The sequence below is a fragment of the Oryctolagus cuniculus genome, chromosome 8 (genome assembly GCF_051225735.1).
Source record: "Oryctolagus cuniculus isolate XC-2025 breed Fujian yellow rabbit chromosome 8, ASM5122573v1, whole genome shotgun sequence".
Classification (NCBI taxonomy): domain Eukaryota; kingdom Metazoa; phylum Chordata; class Mammalia; order Lagomorpha; family Leporidae; genus Oryctolagus; species Oryctolagus cuniculus.
In genome coordinates this window covers 11,082,221-11,095,655 of record NC_142874.1, presented here as the reverse complement: position 1 = coordinate 11,095,655, position 13,435 = coordinate 11,082,221, and the positions used below count along the sequence as shown (strand labels likewise).

General features: G+C 41.4%; 1 protein-coding gene across 9 annotated transcripts in view; it reads left to right on the top strand.

Moving 5' to 3' along the window:
* MARCHF1 (membrane associated ring-CH-type finger 1) overlaps positions 1-13,435 on the top strand; it is a 973,853-nt gene that overhangs the window by 466,754 nt on the left and 493,664 nt on the right. The window lies entirely within an intron of this gene.

Genomic DNA, 13,435 nt, shown 5'->3' with positions numbered 1-13,435 from the left:
GACAATGAAGATGTTAGTACAAAACCATTGCCCTTGAATTTAAAATAAATGGTATATGAGAAAATTAATGCCCCAACTGAGATTTCATATGTACATAGATTAGCATTTTGTACAGTATGTATAAAAGCAATGAAAAAACATGTAAAAGAATCTTTTGTGGATGAAATCCATGGTACTAAACAGTGTTGAAATTTGATTTGGGGACTGGAAAATACAGCCTTTCTCTGGAAGATGAAATAAATGTTTCTCATGCTTAATGCTTACTCGGGGAAAAGCAAGCAATTTCCATAGAGTCTTAAAGAAGTAAGAGATCAATAGAATCTTTGTTGCTATTAATGACTATTTGCCAAGATTAAAAAATGCTCTGTCCTTTATAATGTTGAATTGCATCATGAAATGAAAAATGAGGAAGCACAGTAGCAAATAATGTTATGAAAGCATTGACTTCCATCATTCACAGTGTGCAGCATATTTGAACTGGAAACCTGTGGACTGTGCTCATTCTATGACACATTTAGCTATAGCTTACTGAAATAGCAAATATTTGGAGAACTGCAGGCATGAGTACAAATCGCATTTTTTAATGATACTTGAGCTGATCTGAGTTAACCTTAAATCTTTAAACCCAGCTGGCTTGTTAGAGGACCTCCCTATGTAGACTCCAGGAAGCCACCTGTGAAGTGCAGTATTTGTTTTTGATAGTTATCCTGGTCCCTTTCTGCTTTATCTCTTGTTTTTTTGTTTGTTTGTTTTTTTTTTTTTTTTTTTTCTGTTACTCTCTCCCTCTTGGTCCCCAGATCCCAGTCCTCGTTCCCTTGGAAGCTTCACGTTCAGGGGTACCGTTTGCCAACCAGTCAAACCCCATTTCCTATTCTCTCTCGTAAATACTGGGTCTTGTCTTCTTGGTTTTAGCTTTGGTTTTTGTTTTATACTGTGCATCCTCTACCGGGAAGAATCCTGTCCACATAAATAGGCATATTTTTCCAAACTGTACTATTCCTAACTTTACTGCAAACTTTCCCCTATGTTCAAGGTTATTTGAAACTAGATAGCAAATCTGCTCTGGAGGTAAGAGTTGGGGGTGGCATTGTGGCTTGGTGGGTAAAAGCACTTCCTGCAGTACTGGCATCTGTTATGGTGCTGGTTCAAGTCCCTGCTGCTTGATCTCCAATGCAGCTTCCTGCTAATGGCCTGGGAAAAGCAGCAGAAGATGGTCCAAGTGTTTGGGCTCCTGCTACCCATGTGGGAGACCCAAAACACGCTCCTGGCTCCTGCCCTGGCCCAGCCCTGGCTGTTGCAGCAACCTGGGGAGTGATGGAAGCTCTCTCTTTTCCCCCATCTCTCTGTAACTCTGAATTTCAAGTAAATAATGTTTTTTAAGGAGGTGTTGAAGCTTTAGGACAAGATTTGGTTTAAAAGTGGCAGGGGGGGAGTGGAATCTGTTGAAAAAATAGCTTTAAAGATGCAACTATAGCTGTGGTTAAGGACAAATAGGAATACATTGGACCATTTCTGGAACTGATAATACTTTTTCTTCTTCCTTTTTTCCTCCTCCCACCCTGGTAGGATCAGTTTTTCTCATTTTGTGTAAATGAAGTTTAACGCATTTTTCAGCATACCATCAAAGTGAGTGGTACAATGTTGTGTGCTTTTGGTTTCTGATAGACACTGTGCATTGTATTCAGTCTTCTCGACTTGAGTGTGTCTAAGATTATGCCATCTCTTGCTTTTGCAATTGCCATAGCAGGCTTTAAATTGTGAAAAGCCACTTGACTCCCTGCCTCCCTAGAGAGTGTTCTGTGGAGCTGGTGTCAAGGTAAGCTTCCTTCCAACATCGAGGGGAAGCAATTTCTTTAGATTTAGACATTCTTGCAAATGTACTTTTAATACATTTGCATAGTCATATAATACTAAACGCTATAAATTAGTATATTTTTGCACCCAAAGGCAACATTTACAACATTTAAGCAGCATCATGTGGATCCTGGGAAATTCACAGTACCCATGTTAGAGTGTTCTTTAAAGAGTTGGAGATCTCCTGGTTAAAATCTTGCCTCTGGCCGGTGCTGCGGCTCACTAGGCTAATCCTCCACCTTGCGGCGCTGGCACAACGGGTTCTAGTCCCAGTCGGATTCTGTCCCGGTCGCTCCTCTTCCAGGCCAGCTCTCTGCTGTGGCCCAGGAGTGCAGTGGAGGATGGCCCAGGTGCTTGGGCCCCGCACCCCATGGGAGACCAGGAGAAGCACCTGGCTCCTGCCTTTGGATCAGTGCGGTGCGCCGGCCGCGGCGGCCATTGGAGGGTGAACCAAGGGCAAACGAAGACCTTTCTCTATGTCTCTCTCTCACTGTCCACTCTGCCTGTCAAAAAAAAAAAAAAAAAAAAAAAAATCTTGCCTTCTGTTCATAATCCTAGACAAAGTATCTCTAATTTTTTAATTTTCTTCTGTTCAACTTATGGTGGTAAGTATTGCCTTTTTAAACTTTCCTCACTTGTGTGTTCAAGTCACCACAATATCTCTAAGTTGTTGACTTCTCCTCTAAATATGAACTTTTCTGCTTGTTTATTCTTACTTTCTGCCATTTCATCACATTAAACAATCATTACATTGCTTTACTTAGGTTTTATTCTGTGTCTCGCTCTCTGGTGTTTGTTCCACTTAGTATATAGCCTGTCTCTTCTTCCACACTTAATTGCAACCTACACATAATTTTAAGTCCAATTCGTGTCTTGTCTACATATATTTTCTCCTGAAAAATAAGCCATGGGTCTGATTTTTGTCAGCATAAAGGAAGAAGCTGAGGCAGGATACCTTATAAAGGAAAGAGGTTCATTTTGGCACACATTCTGGAGGTGTCATATAGAGGTGCAATGTAGACTGAAGGCATTCTTTCCAGCAGAGGCACAAGGAGAGAGACAGGGAGAAGGCTTCTGGGTCTGTGTCTGGTTCCTTCTCTCTCTCTCTCTCTCTCTCTCTCTCTGGCTCTGTCTCAGCTAAGAAAATTCAGTCAGGGAGGCTGTACCCTAATAACCTTATCTAATCCTACTCACTACTCAAAGGCCCTACTACTCAACACTATGGGTAAATTAAGTCTCTACCCTCTTCAAACATTAGCATGTGACTTTGGGCATTGAACTCCTGCATGAATTTGATGGAGTAGGGCGTGGCAAACCATATTCAAACCTTAGCACAAGCTCTCCTTGATCCATCCTGAACTTTTGTGTACACATCATCTCAGCAGAAGTAACTGGCATCTAATCCTATACTACTCTTTTCACCAGCTTGTGCCATTTCTCCAACTTGAGTGCAAATTTATATAGGCAAATAATTAAATTTTGGTCTGCAGTCTTTTTTTTAACTTTTATTTAATAAATTGCAGTCTTAAAATATGAGACATATAGCAAATTCTTAGAAGACTGCTTTTCCTAATGAAAATAAATGTGCTCTCTGTACTATATTAGCATATCTAAAAATACTTTAACCTCTAAGTATTTACATCATAGTATGAAAGAAATACGGCTAATGGTACTGCCTTATTTGACAACAGTATTGCTAATGAGCCACTGAGACATAAAGTGCACCGTGTAATACCATTTTAGGACATTGATTATTTAAAGTGTCAATATATATTTTATGCCTTTGCTGTTAGCTAGATCCTGGCTGTACACCTGTTTTTCTATTGTGCTATAATACCACATGCCAAAGAAACTAACTAAAATGGTGAGAAGGCAAAACCTATAATCCAAAGGGAGTATTGGTAACTGAAGATGAAAGTGTTAGAGTTGACATTGAGGCGTATTGCTACAAACCTTTGGAATTTAGCCTATATCTGATAGAAATATTAAATAATTTATTCTTTTTAAAAATGCTTACATATTTGAAAGGCAGGGTTCTACAGAGAGAGGAAGAGACTGGGGAGAGAAAAAGATTGAGCTATCTGCTAGCTCCCGCCCCAAATGACTGCAATGGTGGGGCCTGGGGCAGGCCAAAGCTAGGTGCCCAGAACTCCATCTGTGTCTCCCGTGTGGGTGGCAGGGCCCAAGCACTTGGGCCATCTTCCATTGCCTTCCCAGGAGCATCAAATGCGGGGAGCTGGATTCGAAATGGATCTTCTGGGACTCAAGACAGTGCTCATATGGGATCCTGATGTTGCAGTCTGCAGCTTGACCCATGGACTACAACACCAGCCCCGATCTGTTGATTTTCTTTAAGAAACTACAACCATAAAGCACCCTTTAGTCCTGAAGTGTGAGGTAGAAAAATAAGGTAAATAATGACCAACTAAAGTAACTTGGAACCCACATAAAAGGAAGCTTAGTTAAGTAAAAGACAGACTATGTGAGCTACTTTATTACTTCCCCGTTTCCATGATAAAAAACATTGCCATGAGTTGAGTAACTTAATGTATCTCACATTATTTTCTAACTCTTAAAGTTGGAAACCTGCTGTTGTTTGCCAGGTCTGTGTTCATTCAGGACACTCTAGAAGAAAACCCATTTCCTTGTCTCTTCCGGCTTCCAGTGGTTCTGTGTCTTTCTTGGCTTGATGGCTCCACATCGCCCAACCTCTGCTTCCATGGGAACATGAGTTTCTTGGGCTCTGATCCTCCTGCCTCCTTTTTATAAGGACCCTGGGTCCATTTGGATAATCTAAGATAAACTCCCTTTTTCCTTACTCATATTTTCAAAATCCTTTTTTGCCATGTGAGATAACATAGTCACAGGTTTCTAGGATTGAGGCATGGCTGTCTATTGGGAGGTGAGGTGTACAGTATTCTTGCTACCACAGAGGATTGGGACCAGAGCTCCTTATCTCCCTATTCCATGTACATGGAAAAGAATAACCTTACAAAATTAATGACCTGAGACTTCTAGACCATATTGTTAGTAGCTAAATTATCATCATACAACATAGAAAACCTTTCTCCCAGTGACTTCAGATTGAGAATTTCCACAAGTCACAATTTTCTAATTTATTGTTCCTAATTTGCCAAATCTCTTGTTTTAATATGCTCATTTATATTTATTTTCATCTACTTCAAAGGCAGAATGACAGGCACAGAGAGATGTCTTCTGTCCACTAGTCACTCCCCAAAGTCCTGCAGTAGCTAGGGCTGGGCCAGGCCAAATCCATGAGCATGTAACTCTATGTGACTCCTAAGTGCCCCAAGTGAACCATCATCTACTGCCTGCAGATGCATTGTGAGACAGCTGGGTCAGAAGCCGAGTAGCTGGGACTTGAACTGGCGCTCTAGGATGGAAAACTGGTGTCCCGAATGGTGAATTACCATGCTGTGCCACAATACCTCCCTCTGTTTACATAATTTCTGTGCATACCTGTGGACTCAAAAATGTTAAAATAATTGTTCATTGTCCCGTGTGTGTTATTTTCATTCATATAACATATACTTTTGAAAAATACTGCCTATATTTAAGAATTTCTAAAAATCAGTAAACTGTGTTAAAGTATAGCCCTGGAATTTATCTTTACAGAATTTAACAAGAGTTTTCTGATGATATACAGGTAACATTTCAACAAAATGTTGCAGTGGTGTGTAAGGGTAATTTTTATAAATAATCCAAGTCTATCCCATAGGATACAGAACATGGAAAATTTCAACATTTTTTAATTTCTGAGAAGGACTAATGAGGTGCCCCCATACCTTTAAGAATCAAGGCACAGTCATGTAGCATTAGTAAGACTACAAAAAAATTAATCAACATTGATTGTTCTCTTGTGCTCAGTATAATCTGAAGCCTTTTGAGAACACAAAATGAACATATGCATGATCTTTTCCACCGATCTATTAGGGAAGATTAGATAAATATTCATGTAAATTAATTTCATTAAAAGTTTGGAAATGGGTATGATTGTCTTGCTTGGAGTCAGGAAACTTTCCTAGAGGCTATTATTCTTTTTTAAAAAATATTAATTTTATTCTGCACACTTGAGGTTTATGGCATGATGTTATGTAGTACATATCAAGAATAAAATGATGACTATAGTGAGCAGATTGAGGTTTCTATCATCTCCTATAGTTAACTGTATGTTTTTAAATAACAGCAGCTAACATCTGCTTATTAAATAAGAAGTTTAGTGCCCACTGGGCATGAGATCTCGAAGCTTGTTAACCCCACATGTATTCTGAGTTGTGTCCTTGGATCTGCATATCCTATTTCTCCCTGTCCCCTCAACCCCCCACTCTGGTAACTACTGTTTCAGGTTCCGTCCCTGTGTATTTGAAGTCTTTTACAATTATCATGTTTAAAAATGATGTATTATTCTTAAATTGACACACAGAGATGCACTGGATAGTCCAAAAAGCACTATTGATCCAGAGAGGAAGATGATACAAAGGATCGTGTGAAGAGAAACCCAAGGTTGGAGTGGGATGAAAGGAGGAGGTTTACTGTGGGTCAACCTGGTGCAGTCAACTTAAGTGTCATAAGGGTAAGTAGGCCGGCGCCGCGGCTCACTAGGCTAATCCTCCACCTTGCGGTGCCGGCACACCGGGTTCTAGTCCCGGTCGGGGCGCCAGATTCTGTCCTGGTTGCCCCTCTTCCAGGCCAGCTCTCTGCTGTGGCCAGGGAGTGCAGTGGAGGATGGCCCAAGTGCTTGGGCCCTGCACCCCATGGGAGACCACGAGAAGCACCTGGCTCCTGCCATCGGATCAGCGCGGTGCGCCGGCAGCAGCCATTGGAGGGTGAACCAACGGCAAAGGAAGACCTTTCTCTCTGTCTCTCTCTCTCACTGTCCACTCTGCCTATCAAAAAAAAAAAAAAAAAGGATAAGTAGAAGAGTTGGGTCTGATACATCACAAGATATGTGAAAATGAATCAAACGAGACCCCAGGATGTAATGTCTTCCCACCCCACAAGTACATACTAGAAAATGCACTTGGAACATAAGGGAAATGGTGGGGATTTTCATCACTTGTGGTTTTTGTTCTATTGATGTACCAAGTGGCGAGAGTGATGCTGAATACGTGTTTATTGAATTATATAGAAAGGATGAGCTATTTTAATTCATTTTCTGACAAATTGACTCTAATGTTTTAGTATAACTGATGTAACATCAGTTGGGTTTTCCATGGAATTAGGTGATATTTATCTTCTCCCTGGTTATGCTAAAAATACAGATGAGAAGCTGAGTTTTACATTTCTCAGCAAAGCTACAATGAGAGACTCCACTCACATTAGAAGTACGACTGCTCAGCCTCTTCTCCAAGGCTGAGCCACCCTCAGACTCTCCAAAACAGAACCTTTTCTGCATGAGACCTGTCCCCTAACCTAAGAAGCAGTGTTCTGCAGCAGTCTCATATGATACACCTGTTTATGGACCCTTTATAAAATATATATATATATATATATATATATATATATATTTAATGGGGGCAGTTTTTTTGGCACAGCAGTTAAAACCCACATTCCATGGAGTTCTTAGAGACCTTACTACTCTGTTTCTTTTTTTTTTTTTTTTTTTTTTTTTTTTGACAGGCAGAGTGGACAGTGAGAGAGAGAGACAGAGAGAGAAAGGTCTTCCTTTGCCGTTGGTTCACCCTCCAATGGCCGCCGCTGCAGCCGGCGCACCGCGCTGATCCGATGGCAGGAGCCAGGATCCAGGTGCTTTTCCTGGTCTCCCATGGGGTGCAGGGCCCAAACACCTGGGCCATCCTCCACTGCACTCCCTGGCCATAGCAGAGAGCTGGCCTGGAAGAGGGGCAACCGGGACAGAATCCGGCGCCCTGACCGGGACTAGAACCCGGTGTGCCGGCGCCGCAAGGTGGAGGATTAGCCTATTGAGCCACGGCGCCGGCTACTACTCTGTTTCTAAACCAGCTTCCTGCTAATGTGCACCCTGGGAGGCAGCAGGTGATGGCTCAAGTGATTGGGTCCCTGCCACCCTGTGGGAGGCCCCGCTGGAGTTTTTGGGCTCCTGGTTTCTGCTAGGAGTGAATAAACAGATAGAAGATACCTTTCCCTGACATTCAAACAAATAAAAATGAATGCAAATCTTTAAAAAAGTCATCTTTCATTCCTTGAAATATCAAGATTGCTCAATAAATGAATTAGGAGTACACATGGAAAATGCAATTATTCATTCAATTCTTATGCAAAGTATTGAGTTGCTAATAATAAGTCAGTTCATGTAACTAATGAAATATGCAATTGATATAAAGATCTATAATTGTAGCATTACTGGAACTGAGTTTGTTTTCCTATTAAACTGATTTAGAGATATTATTAGCAGTGGTTTTTAATGTTATTTGAAATTTATTCTGCTATAATTACCCATGATAATTAACCAGATTGACAATCATACATGTTATGCTTATTACAAAATAAGTCTCACTTTATGGGACAGTGGGTTTTTGGGTACCTTATTTTCTCCTAATAACATCTGGTCTTCCACTCTCTAATTTGAGACCCATGTGGTTTATGACAGAGAATCCTGGGTGAGGATGGGAGGATTGTGTGTGGAGTATCACAAGGATTTCAGTGACAATTAAGAGGCAATCAGTAATTCTGTAAAGACATAGTCAACAGGCATGATTTGTCCTCTTACCAGAGGCTTTGTAGGAAGTATGGGTTATTGCATATATATGCAAGACTCTGTTTATGTGGGTGTTGCTCGTAGATGCAAGACACTACCACTTTGTATTTTACCTGTAAGCTTAGAATTGTACCACCAGTAACTGGGCTCATGAAAAGGAAAGCGTGAGCCAGCTACTCACTCCTTGGGTTCTTGGTTCCCACAGATAAGAATAGTCAATTGATATAGGTGACTTCGTGATTTTCTTCTAGCAGCTGTTTAGATGAACACTATTCTTTATTTATTTATTTGAAAGTCAGAGTTACACAGAGAGAGGAGAGGCAGAGAAAGTGAGAGAGGTCTTCCATCTGATGGTTCACTCCTCAATTGGCTGCAACGGCTGGAGCTGTGCCAATCCAAAGCCAGGAGCCAGGAGCTTCTTCCGGGTCTCCCATGTGGGTGCAGGGGCCCAGGGACTTGGGCCATCTTGTACTGCTATCTCAGGCCATAGCAGAGAGCTGGGCTGGAAGTGGAACAGCTGGGACTGGAACCGGCACCCATATGGGATGCCAGCGCTTCAGGCTAGGGCGTTCACCCACCGCACCACAGTGCCGGCCCCAAACACAAATCTTAGAAGACTCAAATCAGACACATGTTTATGGATGTCTGTGGGCATGAGGCTGAATGGAAGGGTAGAAATAGATTCTGGTCACGAGACACATGCTCTAACTAATTCTCTGTAATTAACCTGGCTGTGAGTTAGGTACACCACTGGTATTAGCTCAGTGTCCAAGTATTATAAGGGAAGTTTTCTGGAGCAGGTGTTAAAGGACTTTGGGGTTCATAGATGTTTCTTAGAGCTCAATACTTGGAAAGGAAAAGGGGAAAAAGTAGAACCGAGTGGAGAGGGCTGTGCTGACATACAGTGTGCATCCAACATCGCTGTGGCCAGACAGACCAGGAGCCCAGGGGAGAATGTTGCGTGTTAGCAATCTCTTGCAAGTGGCCGAAATCACTGGGCCTTTCTTCCCTCACCTGCTTGCTCAGTTTCTGGGTGTCGGTTGTCCCAAAGAAGGGATGACATCAGGAAAGGTAGCTTCCTGCAGCTGAAGCGAACCTAAAGCGGGTGACCACTGCTGCGTGGCTACTGGCTATACTCACAAACGTTGGACAGATCCCTTCTTAATGGGCAGCATCTCCATACCTCAGCCTGGGTCAGGAAATGGTGTATTATAGTGCAGTGTCAGGGCAGACATTTAGTGGTAATGGCAATGTGGGAATCGTAACATGATATGTAAGATTTAGCATTCTATGAGTCTTGTTTGTAGATGTCCCAAGCCCAAGGTCAAATTGCTAGGCAGGCTCTGAAACCAGGCCAGGGATGGAGCTGCAGTCTTAGCTCTAAGTACCGAAGAACACAAATGCCAGTGCATACTTTTTAGTGTCTGTCTGTTGTTTGCCTAGAATTTGAATTTTGACAGGAGTCACAAAAGCAGGAAATGGTTTAGGAAGCTGCCTATAGAAATTGCCTTTAATTCCTAGTGTTTTCTGGCTCCTGCCCTGTTTGAGATCTAAGGATAAACTTCTCCTTTGATCCTGTGAGATATGTGTAATATTATCCCAGTAATTTATTTATTATTTATTTTAGTTAACCAAAGTTCATTTGGCTTTCTTACAAAGAACCCAATTGTTACCTCCACAGGTGGTAGATAGACTTACATTAAATAATAATTAATAATAATAATGCACTAGGACTTCATTTCTGAGAGGAGAATGCTGAAGGAACTAGTTATACATCTTTTGGTCTGTGTCTGGAGGAGAATTCTTCTCCAAATACATACAGTTCCACATTGAAAAGGAAGTAATGGTTAGTGGTGCAGAATCCAAAGGAATAATGATAAAGCTAAAGGAGACAGCTAAATTGAAAGAAAATGATTGTAATTCATTATAACAGAATTTTTGATCCAACAGAGCTGTCCAAAAATATCTGAGGAGGTAATGAATTCTCCCCCACTGAGGAAAAAAAGTGAGGAAAAAGATAGAAAAATTGTGTTTGCCCGATTATCGTGAGGATGGATTTTCTGTCGATTATCCCATCACAGTATGTTTTATCATCGCCGTTCAGTTAGTTGGCAGGAACCTTATGTTGAGAAATCAGGAAGCTGCCCAAGAAATTTTATAGGACAATTCTCTTTACTATCTTTTAAATTTTTTGTTTATTTTCATTTTATTTGAAAGGCAGAGGGACAGACAGACACACAAAAAGAGATCTTCCTTATTCTGGCTTACTTCCCAAATACCCGCAACTGCCAGGGATGGACCAGCTGAAGCCAGGAGCCTGGAAGTGCATCCAGGTCTTCCACATGGGTGGTTGGAACTGAATTACTGGAGCCACTGCTTGCTACTTCCTATAATGTGCATTAACAGTTAGCTGGATGAGAAGCAGAGGTGCTAAGATTTGAACCAGGCCCTCTGACATGGGATGCTTGCATCCTAAATGCTGTGCCTAATGCACCCACCTACACATCCTTATCACCTTGATGCAAGCAACTCTTTTTTTTTTTTTTTTTTTTTTTGACAGGCAGAGTGGACAGTGAGAGAGAGAGACAGAGAGAGAAAGGTCTTCCTTTTGCCATTGGTTCACCCTCCAATGGCCGCCGCGGCCGGCGCACCGTGCTGATCCAATGGCAGGAGCCAGGTGCTTTTCCTGGTCTCCCATGGGGTGCAGGGCCCAAGCACCTGGGCCATCCTCCACTGCACTCCCTGGCCACAGCAGAGAGCTGGCCTGGAAGAGGGGCAACTGGGACAGAATCCGGCGCCCCGACAGGGACTAGAACCCGGTGTGCCGGCGCCGCAAGGTGGAGGATTAGCCTAGTGAGCCTCGGCGCCGGCCTGATGCAAGCAACTCTCAACAGGAGTTACATGGAGACAGAGAAATGTCGTCTTATCCAGAAAGGCATGTTCCCAGAAAATTTCTGGACATAAGGGGAGAGCTGAAAGCCGTCACTAATTCTTTGCTTTACACTTTGTGCCCTTGCTCTTTGAGAATCATGTCAAAATAGGTCAGGGTGGATTTGGTCACTCCTTAGGAAAATGACGATGTGGAAAATCACTACTTCACAGATATTTCACAAACTCAGACTGTGACTTATGAAAGATGTAATACAAAACAATTGACAAGAAATGTTTTAACATGCTGTCTTATTGTTCATGAAACCAAATGTTACAGGTTTTTTTAAATTGACAAAGGGTTTCAAGTTTCATGATTGCATCACACAAAAGTTCATGTCTGGCAATTGCTGACCAAAAATTAAATCCACAGAAGAAATGTATTTTGGCCCGAGAAATATATTATGGAAAGAAATAGACTTGTTTATTTAAACCTGTACACATGCTATTTGGCTTTACTTTAACTTTTATTTATTCTGAGAGAGAATATACATTGTGACATGAAGTAAGGTCATGTCTTGTGCAGAGCTGTATCCTACATTTTTGATACATGGTCTATAGAAATTTCATGTACATGAAGTAGTTCTGAGATAAGTTACCACTTTTTAAAACTTAATCATATTTTTTAACAACTTAAAACATTTTCATAGCATTTAATTACTCATGATTTAATTACTTTAGATATACAGAGTGTTTTAGTCACTATGACCACTCTATCATAGATACCATAGTCTCCTTTTCACAAGTGAGAAAACTGAGGTATCAGGTACACTGTTACTCAGGGACAAACAGGAAAATGGAAGAATAGTGGTAAAGGGATGTCCATCCCTTGGCAGACACTGGGATGACTTATTTTGTTGTCTGTTTTGTGTAAATTTACTACAAGAAGGTAGTAAATAGTAGGTGCAGGATTTGAAAGCAGGGAGGATCACGCAAAATTAAATCAGTTATCCTTTACTGTTGTTTAACACATGGTGGAACTTCAAAGACGTGTAGAAAATGGAATTAAAAGATAATGTGCATTTTCCAGGAGCTCTTTGATGTCCCAGTAGACATAAGTGATTCTAGCAAGAATGCTCTGTCTCCTAACTGGCACCACATCTGCCATGTTTTTTCCTGGGTTGACGTATGCCCACATTCTTTCATTTTCCTTGTTTCTTGCCAAGCCCTTTGCTGCCTGTAATTTATTTACCTGAAATCAGCACCCAGCTCAGCTAAAATCTTTACAAGATGCATTACTGTACCTATTAAATGAAGTAGGTGACATTTAGGAAAATTGGTTGTTCTGAAACTAACTTAGCTTGCTTGGCAGAGTAAGTTCAAGTGAAAAGCTTCTAGTTTTAAAGAGTGTTCTCTTTAAGTACTCTATCTTGGCTTTTTTTTTTTTTTTTTTTTTTTTGCAGAGTAGAAACTCAAAGGTGGAAAATATTTTGCCCCACAATTCTGTAGCTCCTCAAAGTCCTTTTTTTAAAGATTTTATTTATTTATTTATTTGAGAGATAGAGTTACAGAGAGTGAGAAGGAGAGACAGAGAGAAAGGTCTTCCATCTGCTGGTTCACTCCCCAGTTGGCCACAATGGTCGGAGCTGCACCAATCCAAAGCCAGGAGCCAGGAGCTTATTCCAGGTCTCCTACATGGGTGCAGGGGCCCAAGCACTTGGGCCATCTTCCACTGCTTTCCCAGGCCACAGCGGAGAGCTGCATCAGAAGAGGAGCAGTGAGGACTAGAACCGTCCCCCGAATGGGATGCTGGCGCTGTAGGTGGAGGATTAACCCACTGTGCCACAGCTCCAGCCCCTGTATGCCTCTTTTTAATTTCTAAACTTAGTAATGCAGTTTCATTTTTTTTAAATTTTAAATGATTAGTATTTAAGTTCTTATTAAGTGAGATGCATGAATATTTTATAATACTAAAATGATATCAGGAAACAGGTGTTTTATTTGTATCCTTTATGA